Raw genomic sequence first — 14630 nt, 5'->3', positions numbered from 1 at the left:
GCCCCTTGAGTTGTAGCGTGGCATTAGACCCAAACAGCATATAAACAAGAAAGGTTGCACTGGACAGTGTGAAAACCAGAGTCTGGGCACTGTGAGGACCAGGGGCATAAGGACCAGGAGCTACAGAGGCAGTGAGACCACGCACCTTTACACAGCTGGAGGGGGAGCAGTAGCTAAGGGCTGCAGACGCATCGGGAGAAGGAACCCCTGCACAAGCAGGTTCACCTCATCACACACTGTTCCTGAGGGAGCACTCACTGGAAGCAAAGCTTGTTGCAGAGGTAGGTGCCAGGACCCAGGAGAGAAGTTCTGAGTGTTCAAGGCCTGCCCTCCCTCATGTTGGGCTGACACCTTACATGCTAGAACCCAGTGAGGCAGAGGAGGAGGGAAGGAGCAGGTGGCTGGCGCCTCAGATGTGCTGACTGGTGGCCACGGTAGGGTCAGACCCCTACGTGCAGGACTGTGAGATCTCCAGTCTCCAACGGTGGGACTGTGCCTTTCAAAAAGGATCACTCTCCATTTAATGTGTCTGTCACAATCCCAGTATCTCAGTAAACATAAGTAAGATCAGAGCCGTGGGGGAAGGGCGCTTCTATGAATGAGTTATTTTCCCCCCTCCGGTCCTAGTGGGCGGAACACACTCTCCTGAGGCTCCAGCCAGACCTTGCTAAAGCAGAAGTATCAAAACTAGGTCAGCCCGCAGAGAGCACAGCTGTGACCATCTGTGACACTAGGGTACCGTAGACACTGATCCGTTTCAAATAGGATAGGGTGTGATGTTGGGCAAGGTGCAGCCTGCAGCTGCCACCACAGTGCGGTGACCTCAGATGGGTGCTGTTTTCTTCCTCAAAGCCTGCAGACACTGCTGGGCTTGGCACCTCACCCTTACTCTCTGTCTACCTTCATATTTCGAGTCTCCGGGTCTGCCCTGAACAGAAGATCTGCCTTCAGACAATTCAGTGTGCAGTTTACTACAGGACGGAAGGAACTCACAGACACGTGCCACTTCTCACTCCCAGCAGAGTATCAGCCAGTTCTGAGCTCTCTGCCATCTTACCATGGAATGAGTGGCTAGGCCTTGCTGTCCTGGAAGCCGCGATTACTGCAGTGCCTTCAGGTTGAAGGACTTTGGGTTTTCATCAGGTTTATCGGGCACGGGCCCCATGTGAACACAGGAGCTCTGTGTTAGTAAGTGGTGTAATTAATCCCTGAATGCCTCTCATCAGCAGCCCCGGAAGACTCCAGAGGCAGGGGATGGGACTCTCCAGAGAAGGCTGAGCTGATGCTGGAGTTGGAGGGCAGCTGCTCGTGTTTCAGAGCAGCCCCTTGCTCCCAATACTTAAGTTAGTTCAGTAGAAAGAGGGCACATGTAAGCCTCTGACTTTAGGCTGAGTCTCATAAACTCTGCCTGTGTCGGGAAGACCAGTCAATGAAGTCCTGAAGACTGGTGCTCATCGGTGTGTGTGTGTGTGTGTGTGTGTGTGCATTATCTACCCATCATCTATCTATTAATCCATAAATCTTCTTCTATTATTTATTCTCTCTTTATATTACCTATCTATTAATCATCTATTTCTACCTACCATCTCTCTGTCACCTGTCTACTATGTTATGTATGTATGTATGTGTGTGTGTGTATGTATGTATGTGTGTATGTGTGTGTGTGTGTATGCATGTATGTGTGTATGTGTGTGTATGTATGTGTGTGTGTGTGTGTATCTAATCCATTTCTCTATTATGAGTCAGCCTATCTAGTCTATCTTCTTTTTTTCTTTCCTCTTCCTTTCTTCTTTCTTTTACTAACTTCCCGTGAATCTTTCTATTATCTATTCATCTTCCCCTTTATACATGTGTTATGTATCATCTATTTATCTATCACCTATCACCTATCTACCTATCACCTATCTATCTATCTATCTATCTATCTATCTATCTATCTATCATCTATCTATCTATCTATCTATCTATCATCTATCTATCTATCTATCTATCTATCCACCCATCCATTTGTCATTTCTTTATCTATTTAGTCTGGTTATAGATTTAGTGTATAAATAGTCTATAACAGTTCCCAACCAGCAGTCTGGAATCCAGCAGGGCTGGCTTTTAGCATCTGCTTTCAATCCTTCTCTCTGCAGCAATGGGTTTGGACACATGGAGATGATAATGTAATTAAGAGCCACCATCTCCCCTAGAGCTCAGTGCTTCAAACACTGCCACGTATGGTGGCATATGATGTGGTGCACACATCATGCCTGTTTGTGAAATATGGTGTATACTCTTGCTGTTTCTAGGACGACAGTTTTAGCTAATGTTCACACTGTACTTCAGGATACCCCACGGTTATTATGTCATCAAACATCTACATAAAAACAACCAGCAGTTCTGCCCCCATTCCACAAACAGGCACCCTGGAAGCCTCCCCCACATCTTTCCCTCCCATATGCAATGCATGTACACCCCTACTCCTACATACAAGCTATCCCTCCCGCACACATACACATGCAAACAAGAGAATGGTAACACATGCCTGTAATCCCAGCACTTGAGAGTTGGAGGTAAGAGAATCAGGTCAAGGTCACCCCCACCCCCCATTTCTCCATAATGGGTTTGAGGTCAACCTATACTACATGAGAGCCAAACTCAAGGACAAAACAAACCAAAGCAACAACACACATACACACACACACATACAAACACACACACACAAACCATCATCACCACCACAAAACTCAAGACAACAGGGAGAGGAAATATAGCTCCTAAAACATGAGAGAATCATTTTTTCTTATACTCTAGATTTTTCAATCATTGATTTAATGTACCTGGTCTCTTAAGGCAACAGTGAAACCACGCCTTAACCCTTCATCTGGCTTCTAGAGGCAGAAGGCAGGTTTAGATGTCTGATTTCTGTATAGTGCAGGCTTTTGCTGGGCCTCCTCTGTACAGTGAGATCAGATGTATCAAAGGCCACTTCATGTATTTAAGGCAAACACTGTACCAAGTGAGCTACATTTGATAGGACAACTGTCACTTGGTACTCCCAAAGATGGGCCACACACTTGCAGGGCTGCTATGCAGTGTGAGCAACAGCACCAAGAAGCCCCACCCCTACAGAAGGATGTGCACAGCAGAGGGGTAGACACTTTCTTTACCATACAAATGATGAATCAAAGAACACAGAATGCTCTGTTCTCCGGCCAGTCCTGGGAATCTCATTCAGCACAACACTTAAGGGTCCAGCAAAGACAACAGGACGAGACACAGAAACAAAAACATTTTTCCATTGTTTGTCTTTTTTTTCTTCTTGTGAGACAAGGCTTCACTGTGTATCCCTGGCTAGCCTGGAACTTGAAGAGGCCAGCCTAGAGTTTAGAGAGATCCAGCTGTGTCTGCCTCCTAAGTGCTGGGATTAAAGCTATCCGCTACCCTGCCTGGTTTATCCTTTCTGACAGTCTTTCATTAAGCCCGAAATATAGCATAACCAAAGGCCTCAGCTTAAACTTCATACTTTTCACAAAAGTTACTAAGAATGGATCACTGGCTAAAGTCTGAGATGAGAAACCAAACTCTGTCAACGCAACAGAAAAAGAAAAGCAAAAGGGTCTCTAGCCCTGAAACAGGTAGGGAAGTCTCTGGCTTCTTTTTTCTCTTTCCTTTCTGTTTGTTTGGAGATAAGGTCTCATTCTGGCTGGCTTGAACTTCACAGATATGCCCTTGCTTCTGCCTCCCAAGTGCTGGGAGTGAAGATATATACTACCATTTATACCTTTATATAAAATAAAGGTGTTATAAATGGAAAAGGTGAATAAAGGGAAAAGGAATTCCCCGAACTGCACATAATAATGATAGAGCCAACTTTCTCTCTGAGCAATCCCATGGACGATGTGAAAACGCTGGCGGGAGAAACTGTCAGCAAAGAGCCAGAAGTCGGGGCTTCCGGAGTAGAAGAACAAGCCAAAGAGAATAGTAACAGAAACCAGCCACCTGATGCAAACGTGAGGGGAAGAAGCAAGCAGCCTTCTTGCTGAAGGACTGAGGATGGCAAATGCATACACTTCATCTCTGACATGGTCAAAACCACCATGGGGTGTCCCATTCGTATGTCAGAAGAGCAAATGTTAGGATTCAGTCTAAACTACACACCAGTTACCTGGAAGCAGCCAGGTATGCTCCGCCCCAGTCACCTGGCACTATAATGGGGGCTGCTTCCCTTCTCCTCTTGCTCTTACCCCTTTGTCCCTCCTCTCCCCATTCCCCCCTCTCTTCACGTGCTCATGGCTGGCCCCTACTTCTTTACACCTCTTCTCCCTCTTCCCCCCCTTCCTCCGTCCCTTTTCCCCCCTCTCTCTCTCTGTCTCTACTACCCTCGTAGCTCCCCTCCCCATGACCTGAATAAACTCTATTCCATACTATACCATCGTGTGGCAGGTCCCTCAGGGAGAAGAAATGCCTCAACATGGGTCTGCTGAAGGCACCCCCTTCCCCCACACCTCACCACGCCTCCACAGAACATGTCCTCCACTCTCTTCATATTTTTCATAACACTGGTGCCGAAACCCAGGACATATCTTTTCTTTATCTTTTTATAAACACATCAGCAAACAAAACCCCAAGCCAGCGACAATCCCGAACGTGTGTGAGATCCAGTCTCTCAGACATGTGGAGTGGCATGTGGAGTGTCACAGCATCCTGGGGATGAGGTGCCCATTCCTTACAAAAGTAAGCAGGTCCTCACCATGAGCTTCAGCAAGTGCACTTGGGTGTTGATCCCAGAGGTATGAAAACCATGCTCACATAAGCAATGGTGGATGCTCATAGAAGTTGTGTGTGCAACAACTCCATTCCGAAAGGACCCAAGCACTTTTCCAAGGTGGCTGGACGGTGAAGCTTTTGCACCACAAAGGTCGCCGCAGCCACAACACAGAATACACCATGGCACAAGCACTCAGGCACCTGTGTGATGGTGAAACTCAAAACCGAGGAAAAATGCTGAGCCCGGGAGGTGCAACATCAATGCGTTTGTACAGAGATGCCGGCACCAGAGAAATGGAGGAGAACTGGAGGCCTGCACTGAGTGAGGGGAACAGAGGAAGTTGGCTTCCCCTATGAAGAACAGCACGGAGCTTGCAGAGATGGCTCTGGTTCACCCTTGATGATGTTATCAGTCAGATGTTCAACATGGTGATATCCCATGTATCCAGACAGATAGACACACACAAAGTACACAGACACACACAGATACAAACACATAGGCACAGGCACAAAACGCACAGAGACACAGACACAGCCTGATGCACAGACACAGATAGTGCGTAGGGACGTTGGTGTGGAAACGGGTGGAGCCTGCAGTCTGAGCAAGGTTAATGGTTGGCGTCGCAGCTAAATTTCTGGTTGTGTTCTGAGCTGTAATCTGAAAGATGTTATCATTGGGGAGACAAGGTGAGGGCTGTGTGTGTGTGTGTGTGTGTGTGTGTGTGTGTGTGTGTGTGTGAGCTATGTATTAATTTCTTCTACCTTCTTCCTTCCTTCCTTCCGCCCTCCCTCCCTGCCTGTCTTCCTTCCTTCCTCCCTCCCTCCCTCCCTCCCTCCCTCCCTCCCTTTCTTCCTTCCTTCCTTCCTTCCTTCCTCTCTCCATCCCATCTTCTCCTTCTCTCTTTTCGGACAGAGTCTCACTATGTAGCCCAGAAAGTTGTGGCCAACTCACCATCCTCCTGAGCCTACAGGCACATCCCCCCCCCACCCCCGGCCATCCTCCTGAGCGCTACAGGCACATCCACCCCCTCCACCCCCTCCACCCCCGGCCATCCTCCTGAGCCTACAGGCACATCCACCCCCTCCACCCCCGGCCATCCTCCTGAGCGCTACAGGCACATCCCCCCCCACCCCCGGCCATCCTCCTGAGCGCTACAGGCACATCCCCCCCCACCCCCGGCCATCCTCCTGAGCGCTACAGGCACATCCCCCCCCACCCCCGGCCATCCTCCTGAGCCTACAGGCACATCCCCCCCCCCACCCCCGGCCATCCTCCTGAGCCTACAGGCACATCCACCCCCCCCACCCCCGGCCATCCTCCTGAGCCTACAGGCACATCCACCCCCCCCACCCCCGGCCATCCTCCTGAGCGCTACAGGCACACCCCCCCCCCACCCCCGGCCATCCTCCTGAGCCTACAGGCACCCCCCCCTCCACCCCCGGCCATCCTCCTGAGCCTACAGGCACATCCACCCCCTCCACCCCCGGCCATCCTCCTGAGCCTACAGGCACATCCCCCCCCACCCCCGGCCATCCTCCTGAGCCTACAGGCACACCCCCCCCCACCCCCGGCCATCCTCCTGAGCCTACAGGCACATCCCCCCTCCACCCCCGGCCATCCTCCTGAGCGCTACAGGCACATCCACCCCCCCCTCCACCCCCGGCCATCCTCCTGAGCCTACAGGCACATCCACCCCCTCCACCCCCGGCCATCCTCCTGAGCCTACAGGCACATCCCCCCCCCACCCCCGGCCATCCTCCTGAGCCTACAGGCACACCCCCCCCCACCCCCGGCCATCCTCCTGAGCCTACAGGCACATCCCCCCTCCACCCCCGGCCATCCTCCTGAGCGCTACAGGCACATCCACCCCCCCCTCCACCCCCGGCCATCCTCCTGAGCCTACAGGCACATCCACCCCCTCCACCCCCGGCCATCCTCCTGAGCCTACAGGCACATCCCCCCCCCACCCCCGGCCATCCTCCTGAGCCTACAGGCACATCCCCCCCCACCCCCGGCTCCCTCTGATATCTTTCAGTTGCAATAGGGCTGCTGTTATTCCCAAACAGAAACATTTAACAGATTGTTTCAACTGAATACACACTTACGAGTCACTCAGAAGGTTAGGGTCAGGGTCGGGGGTTGGGGTTAGGGGTTAGGGTTAAGTTAGGTTTCTCAGGATATTCAGAAATTAGAGCCTACTTTGGGCATATGCAACACCAGCTTTTCTAGGTCATTCAGTAAGACGTTTATCTCTTGCTGACACGCCCAATCGATAATGGCGAGCCCCTTCTCCACATCTTCCTTCGTACTTGTCACAGTCAGGATCTAAGAATCCTCACTGGCATAAAGAATGTGAAACTGTATCTTATCACTGCTTTCGTTCCCTCCCCCCCCCCCGATAATTAGTTGTGGGCTGAAGTTCTTTTTATACCTTATTAATCTATTTGGGGTTGATCTCTTAGGCCTTAGGGAGTGTCTAGTCACACATCTAGTGTCTCAAGTCCCAGAGGTTAAGCTTGCTTGTCGATTCCATTTTTCAGACATCTTTTTTATTTCTATTTTTATTAGAGATGGGGTCTCACGCCTCATTATTCAGATGCCCTGAAGCTTTCTATTTGCCAGAAGTTGACCTTGAACTCTGGTCTTACGGCCTTCATTTCCCAAGAGTTGGGGTAACAGGCTGCTGGGGACCGAGCCAGGGCCTTGTGCACACTAAGCGAGCTCTCTATGCTCTTGCTCTCTACCAACCCAACCAGGAACATCACTGCCCACTGTCTTCCTTTTCTTCTCCTCTCTCTCTGTCTCCGTCCTCCTCTCTCTCATTTTAATAGTACTGCACCCAGAGCTTCCTGGATTTGCTTATAAAGCCCAAAACAAAAGAACCTTCCGAACCATCGAACCACATCTGTAAATGTCCTGAGCGGGCAGATATCCTGCAGGCTTCAGAACACACAGTGTGCTCTGAGTAGCCAGCAGCAGCAGCAGTCAGAGAGAAAGCCCCATCCCTGCTCAGCAGTCTGGGTGTGCCTTTGAGAGTCCAGCCACCCCTCTGTCCATCTGTTCTAAGTGTAGCAGGCTCCTGAGTTTCAGAGCTGCTGCCTCCAAAAGGATCAACTTGGATGGCTAATGGGTATCTACCACTGACTTTGTTTTGTGGCTAAAGTCTTCCCAGTAGAGATTTCAGTCTTCCTGGGAGGAAGCTCCAGCAGCTCTTCATTTCTACTTGGCAGGCACAGGGGGCTTCCGATGTGTTCCCTCTCCCTCCCAGACCTCCTGTACTACACTCAAGAGCCCTCTGAAGCACAGGGGCACTTGCTTTTCTTCTTTATTGACAGCAATGGAAACCAAAGAAGAGATATCAACAAAGTGGGTGACCCTGGGGATGGAAACTGGGCATTTTAATGGGCATGGCCGTTCACTAGTGGTAGGTTACCGTTTCGGTTTGGGTAATGTATGCATGTCTGTGTGAGGGTATGTGCGTATTGTCAGCGCTGGTGTGCTCAAGAGTCCAGAAGCTGTGTTGTATTCCCAGGAGCTGGAGTTACAAGCAGTTGTGAGTCAACTGATGTGGGTGCTGGGAACCAAACTACAGTCCTCTCTCCAAGAGCAGTGGGGCATCTTTAACCACAGAACCATCTCTCCAGCTCCGAGTGGTGAGTATTCAGGGAGAAAGGAAACTGAGGTACCTTCAAGTGGCCATGGGGGGTCAAATGGGGCCAGGTGGCAATCTCACAGAGGCACCTTACTTCAGTCTGTGTGTAATGAAGGGGATGGAGCTCTCTCAAGGCAGTTAAGATGCAAATGCCCTAGTTAACAGCTCTCAGCAGGGAGCCTTAGTGAGGGGTCAGTCACTGCCACCTGCTACTGGAAAGGCAGCTGGAGAGAGTCCAGTGAGACTGGTCAGTGGGTAAAAAGCACTTGCCACCGAGGCTGGACGACCTGAATTTATCCCTGGAACCCATATGTGGAAGGAGAGCTCACTCCTTGCAAACTATCCTCTGACCTCCACGGATTCACCCACACATACACATAAATAAGTAAATGTAATCAAGATTAAAGGAAACTCAGGGAACCCAAAAAGGAAACAAAATGAGCGTCAGCGCCCCAGGATCAGTCTAAATTGGAACATCCTTGGAGGATGGGCTATGTTCTTCTTCCGAGTTCACACTTTTTTTTTTTTTTTTTAAATCACACACACCATTTCCACAAAGAACCAACACACCATATCTAGTCATGCCTTAAATGGATTTACACAGTGGATTTTAACACACTAGGTTTTCTTTTTCAGTCTCAAGTTGATAAAAAAGTCATCATTTCAGAACATTAAATCCTTCGGAGTTGCATCTCACGTTCAGGATTATTTCAAACTGTATTTTCTCTCTCAAGTTTCCGAGAATCTAGCTGGGGATGGCTCCACAAGCTGGGCTGGTGTGCACCTGTACGGTTGTCTGAGAACTCACTACATGCCTCTGGTTCTCAGGCGCTCTGGCCTGGGACGGCCTCTTCCCGGAACCCCAAGTGCCCACCCCCACCGCAGACATATTGGCAGGGTAAAAACTCTATTTGGAAGAGCCATGGGTAGTGAGTGGGTGGTCCTTTGAATTTAGCTAGATAAACTCTCCAAAGTCACAGGTCTTAAATGAGACCTTCTAAGATTTTCTTCCTCTGAAAAAGTTGTTCTAGTTGTGTGTGTGTGTGTGCGCGCACGCACAGGCAGAGATGATGTCTGCCTGATGTTTGTCTCCCAATCCAATTTCCAAGACTTTCCCCAGCACAGAGATCCACTCTTGTGTTGTGAGGATCAGCAGCTGTTCTGCTGGCAGATAACAAGGAGTCAGACCTGAGCCTCGGAGAACCAAACCCTCGTCCAAGCCTTGCTCCATGTTTCAAACCAGGGGCCTGGGCTACCATTTCAAAATCCCAAGCGGGACACCCGCCGCCGCACGAACTTGCCCTAAAAACCAGAGTTTATCACAAACCACAGCAAAACACCGGGACTGTCCCCGGGGGCCGCTGGAACCCCGCGCTTCAGCAGGACCAGGAGATAAAGTTACCGAGGGAACATCGGGCCAGGCTGGACTCAGTGCCAGCAGGTGGCTGCAGGTGGCTTCAGGTGGGTTAGGGGCTGAGCGTGGCGCCCAAGGGCCTAGGAACCTGAGACAAGCCCCGAGAAGGCGGAAGCCTGGACAAGTGCCTGTCGCCGCCCTCTGCTCAAAGGGAAACTGCTTCTCCTTCCTCGTGGGGAAGGGCAGGGCAGGATCGCCCGCTGGGCAGCAGGTGTGTGATCAGCAGGCACCGCAGGCTGGGACAGACCACTAGTGTGCCTCTGAGCCCATCAGACCCCTTCTCCGTAGCCGAGGGCGGTATCTCTAGAGAGAGGTCACCTCCTATCCCTAAACTCCACCCCCGACCATGCCTAGGCCTCACGAGTTTCAGCGACCCCAGGATCTCAAGGCCTGGCTGGTACCACCCCAGTATGCTCCTAGGCTGCCAGTCCCCACTGGTGTAGACCTGAGTCTATGCTCGGGTCCACCCTTTCTAAGAAAGATGGGGCTGCCGACGTGGTGACGGGTTCCGGAGGTCGCCTAGCTGCCACCTGCCGGGCCACCTGCACCTCTAGTCAGGTGTGACCCCGGCACTCCTGGTCTAGAAGAAGGAGAAAGAGTTCCGCTGCTCTCATGGAGCGCCCCCTCTTTCGCCTCTCTGAGAGTCTGACTCCGTACTGGAGTCTCCCGCTCGCAGGGGCCCCGAGACAAAGGCACCAGGGCCGCTCGGCGCGTCCCTGCTAACGACCACTTACCGGTGCTGGCTGCGGCTCGGATGCCAAGTGAGGCCCGGGAGCCCAGCAGAAGGGACCCAGCGCTGGGCTCCGGGTTGCTGGGGCGTGAGTACTGCGTTTCGGGGTCGCGAGGCTCCGGCGGCCTGAGCCCAGAGGCTCGTCCTCGCTGGCGCGCAGCGACGGTGACTGACAGCCTGGGGACGGGCGCGCACCCTGCTCCCGCCCCGCCCCGCCCCACTCCGCCTCCCCCTGCCTGCAAGCAGGTAACCGCACGCCACTGGGAGGGCGGGGGACACGCGGAGACCCAGGGGCAGGGCAGCCCTGAGATCGGTGGGGCGGGGCTTTGCTCGTCACCGCCCTTCGTTCCTCACCGCTGCTATCAGGACTTTCTGGATCCAGAAATCTGAAGAACAGGGTCTCTCCAGAGAGGTCTAAACGACATCGCCCAGAACCACGGGATACCTTGAGCCCTGGAACCTGCCCCCCCCCCCCCCCATTAGGCCTGAGGTGCATCTCTATGTTCAGGGCCTGAAGCTGGAGCTGAGACCACAGGTGCTGGCTGGAAGGCCTAGGATGCCTGTTGTTACATCACAAAGTAGGCTCGTGGGACTCCAGCAAGGAAGTTTACTGTTCTGCCACTCAGGAACCCCCTGTGTAGACGCTGCTTTCTTGGATGCAAGTTCCTTGCTAGCACATGGCTATTGACTCCTTCGGCCTGGTTCTGGATATGTGGGAGGGACTAGTGGACGGGACCACCACAGAGTAAGTCTGCAGTTCTTCCTAAGATAAATCATACTAGGGAATTATTCAGACAACCCGGGGCACAGACTAGGCATACAAGGGCGAGCAGAAGGCAGGCCGACTCAGAGCTGACTCCCAGGGAGTTTCACATCCTCTGGAAGGTGGAGCACCTAGTGACTGTCCAAATGCCAGTCTTCCTAAGGCAAATATTTCTACAGCAGTCTAGATACACCTGGTCAGTTGGTCCTTACCTAGGAAGCCTATGGAGTGTGTTTGGGGAGGGATGTAGGTTCTGGGATTTGGAGGTAAGAATAGGAAGGCAGGAAAAAAGGTGCTGGTCCAACCTAAGACAGAATGACCATAAGCTTGTTTTAAGCAAGAGGGGTCACCCAGGAGAGTGACATATAACGCTCACAGTTGCTCAGGTCACCCTTGGTACCCAGGACATCAGAGGATGTTGGAACGCTAGGTCCCACACTTCATGCATCAAAACTCCCTGTCAGCAACCAGAAAACAGATGTGTCCCAGCACCCCCCCCCCCCCCCCGGTGTCAATGAATCTGGGCTTCCCAGAGCTGACTAGCCACTATGGGAACAAAGCCTCCTGCCCTCCAAGGCTTCTGCTGATTTTCAGAAGCAGTAGGGTTCTCTTGGGGTGGCAGAGAACCTGTACGACTGTCCTGTTAGACCCTTGGCAAAGGACTTATGGAATGTTAACTGCATGGGGTAGATAGGAGATCAGATACCCAAACTCCATAGAGATTTTCACAGAAAGAATCATGTGTGGAGTAGGCTATCTAGCAGGGACATTGGTCAGTATTTGAAGGGCCACCGCTTAGCAGCTTCCTGACCTGCTGGCTAAAGAAAAAACACAAGATCCAAGGACCAGAGGAGGTAAAGCAAGTCTCACTGTGGAGACAACTTTTACCCTTAGCAAAATGGCTGCAATTCAGCCCTTTGGGTGAAATTGATAGTCACTTTTTGTCAAGAGGTGACAAGGCCTCCTGTTGTCTTTGGTATTTTTAAGGAGCTATGGTACACAGTACAGTTACCTCCTTCTCTCACAAAACCTCAGGCCCCTAGAGGGTAGGGTAGCCACATAATCGGTCAATCTTACACCTCAGCAGGCGCCATCGGCTTCTGTGTGAGACCTGCACTTAGCAAGTCGGACTCCAAATGCACCATGGGAAATTAAGATGGAGATTAAGGCTGAGGAGAGTTTGCTTGGTGTGCAAGCTTGGGGGCCTGAGTTTCAGGCCTCCTTGATCTTGTGATCACAGGTACCTGGGGAACGGGGAGGTGGGTGGTTCTCCAGAGTTCTCTGGCCAGCCAGCTTAGTTAAAACAAAACAGCCAGTTTCTGGCTCAGTGAGAGACTCAGTCTCAAGGGAATAAAGTGGGAAGCATTAGAGGAGGGAGAGGAGGAGGCCTGGTATCCTCTTCTGTCTTCCATATGCAAATATTAATACAGTCACATACATGTACACAGAATAAAATTGTTCTAAATACCTCTCAGCGTGTTCATATCTGAGTTTTCGGTCTTTCCTTTCAGAGTTACATTTATAATCCCATCCGACCGTGAAAGGACTGGATTTCACTCTCACCCCTGCTCTGTGATCTGCAGTTTGCAGAGAACCGGCCCCAAGTCTGTTGTCTCACTACGTGTTCTAGTGAACGACTGAGTGGGACTGGCCGTGTTCGCAGGCTGTGAGGAAACCAGGTGAGTGTCTTACAGAAAGTACAGTCTGAGGAATGCCTGACGTTAACAAGAAGAGCACGTGGGGCTGTAGACCCAAGTGCACACTCATCAGAGCTCCTTTGCTGCACTTCTTGTGGAATTAGGGCAGGGGCGTCTGGTTGAGAGAAAACAGTTTTCACCACCAATCTGTTATTATTTTATCAGGTGTAAGACATAATATTCTCATTTAACTGGAGTTTCACAATTGTGTGGACTAAACAAAAGCATGTAGTTATCTTTAGGGCCCGGATGCTCTGGACAACCTATAGAGATCCACGGGCGAGACTCTGGTTATGCTTCCATGGGGGCTTTAACTTCAAGTTGGAGTCAGTATGGTAATTTATTTCCCACAGTAAGCCCAACATCATCTCCAGTCTCACTCTGTTGCCTTCCTGTGTGACTTGGCACTTGGGCTGTGGGCGTGCAGTGTCTGTCTCCTCCCTGCGAACCTCGAAGAAGCGTTATAGTTTCTTCTGTCATCAGACAATCCTCTGCGCGCCACCACTGAGCGCCATCCGCGGCGTGAAGGAGGCTGCGTGTCGGAGGCTGGATCACAGCAACGCCACCGAGGTTTCTCAGAAGAGCTGTCCTGTTTGGAACCTGGGTTGAGGCAGCCCAGACAGAATCGTGGAGTAGCCACGTGTACACCCTCTGCCTGACAGCTGCATGAAACACTGCCAGCTGTGAGAAGGGACAAGCCTTTCAGGAAGTCCGCCGTGGGGTCACCCTCTTCTGAGTCCTCCCAAGCTGAGCTCAGACAGCACAGAGCAGAAACAAGTCACTGCTTACTGTGCTCCCAAGCTCAGACCCACAGAGGCTGTGAGTGCAGTTCATTGGTTGTCTTCAGCCCCAAGCTTGGGTGTGCTGTGTGCCAAGGTGGCTGCAAGCGTCGGTGAGAGGCAGAATGTAGAAGAGGGGTTGTTGTGGTCTGTGTAGATAACCACAGAGAAAGAAACACTTTTTAAAACATCAATCTTAATTATTAAGAATTTCATACTTCCTGACACTCATTCACTTACTTCTTTAGTAAAACATAATAAACCAACAATAATAAACGAACAGCAACAACAAAAGCCAGCTCTCAGGAAGCATGAAGACAAGGTGCTTCTCTTGAGGAACATGGAACCCTTTGGCAACAGGGAAGGGCATGCAGGCCTAGAGAACAGGGTCTATAGCACGAGGCAGAGCTTCAGAGCCCCAAGAGCCTGCGGAGCAGTGCTGAACAGCATAGGAACTGGCCAGATGGAGGGAAGGGAACGGAAGCACTTGGGGAACTTGTTAGAAACAGGTAGGTCAAAGGACAGGTCTGCCACCAAGCCCCAGGGAACCACTGCAAAGCAATCAAGTCACAACTGATGCTTAGCCAACATCTGCCAGAGACCTAGCGCTTTGTGGAATTAACTCTCTCCATCCCTGCACTGAAGCTGTTCAGAGGGGAACCTGAGCTTAGGAGCCAGCAAGGCACACTTAGGATCAGTCAGTGGGTTTGGAGTGGAGCCCAGGTGCCATGCAAAGTCCCCATGCAGGCCTACTCAGTGGTCCCGGGAGGGTCTGGAGCTAAAGACAAGATTTTCCCAAATCCCACATGGGTGGGATAGCTCTGAACTCAGCCTGGTTG

At 51.4% G+C, this 14630-nt stretch overlaps 1 protein-coding gene across 4 annotated transcripts in view; it reads right to left on the bottom strand.

The window, feature by feature from the left end:
• The window catches only part of MBP (myelin basic protein), a 110979-nt gene extending 100309 nt beyond the window's left edge, over positions 1-10670 (bottom strand). For all 4 annotated transcript variants that reach the window (XM_080920268.1, XM_080920270.1, XM_080920269.1 and 1 more), the window contains exon 1: positions 10557-10670. The gene's annotated coding sequence lies outside the window, so the exon portion shown is untranslated. The remainder of the gene's footprint in view (positions 1-10556) is intronic.
• Positions 10671-14630: the final 3960 nt, after the last annotated feature.

Source organism: Micromys minutus (genome assembly GCF_963924665.1).
Source record: "Micromys minutus genome assembly, chromosome: 8".
NCBI lineage: Eukaryota > Metazoa > Chordata > Mammalia > Rodentia > Muridae > Micromys > Micromys minutus.
Note: the sequence above shows the minus strand (reverse complement) of the source record. Positions and strands in the feature narration are given on the sequence as shown.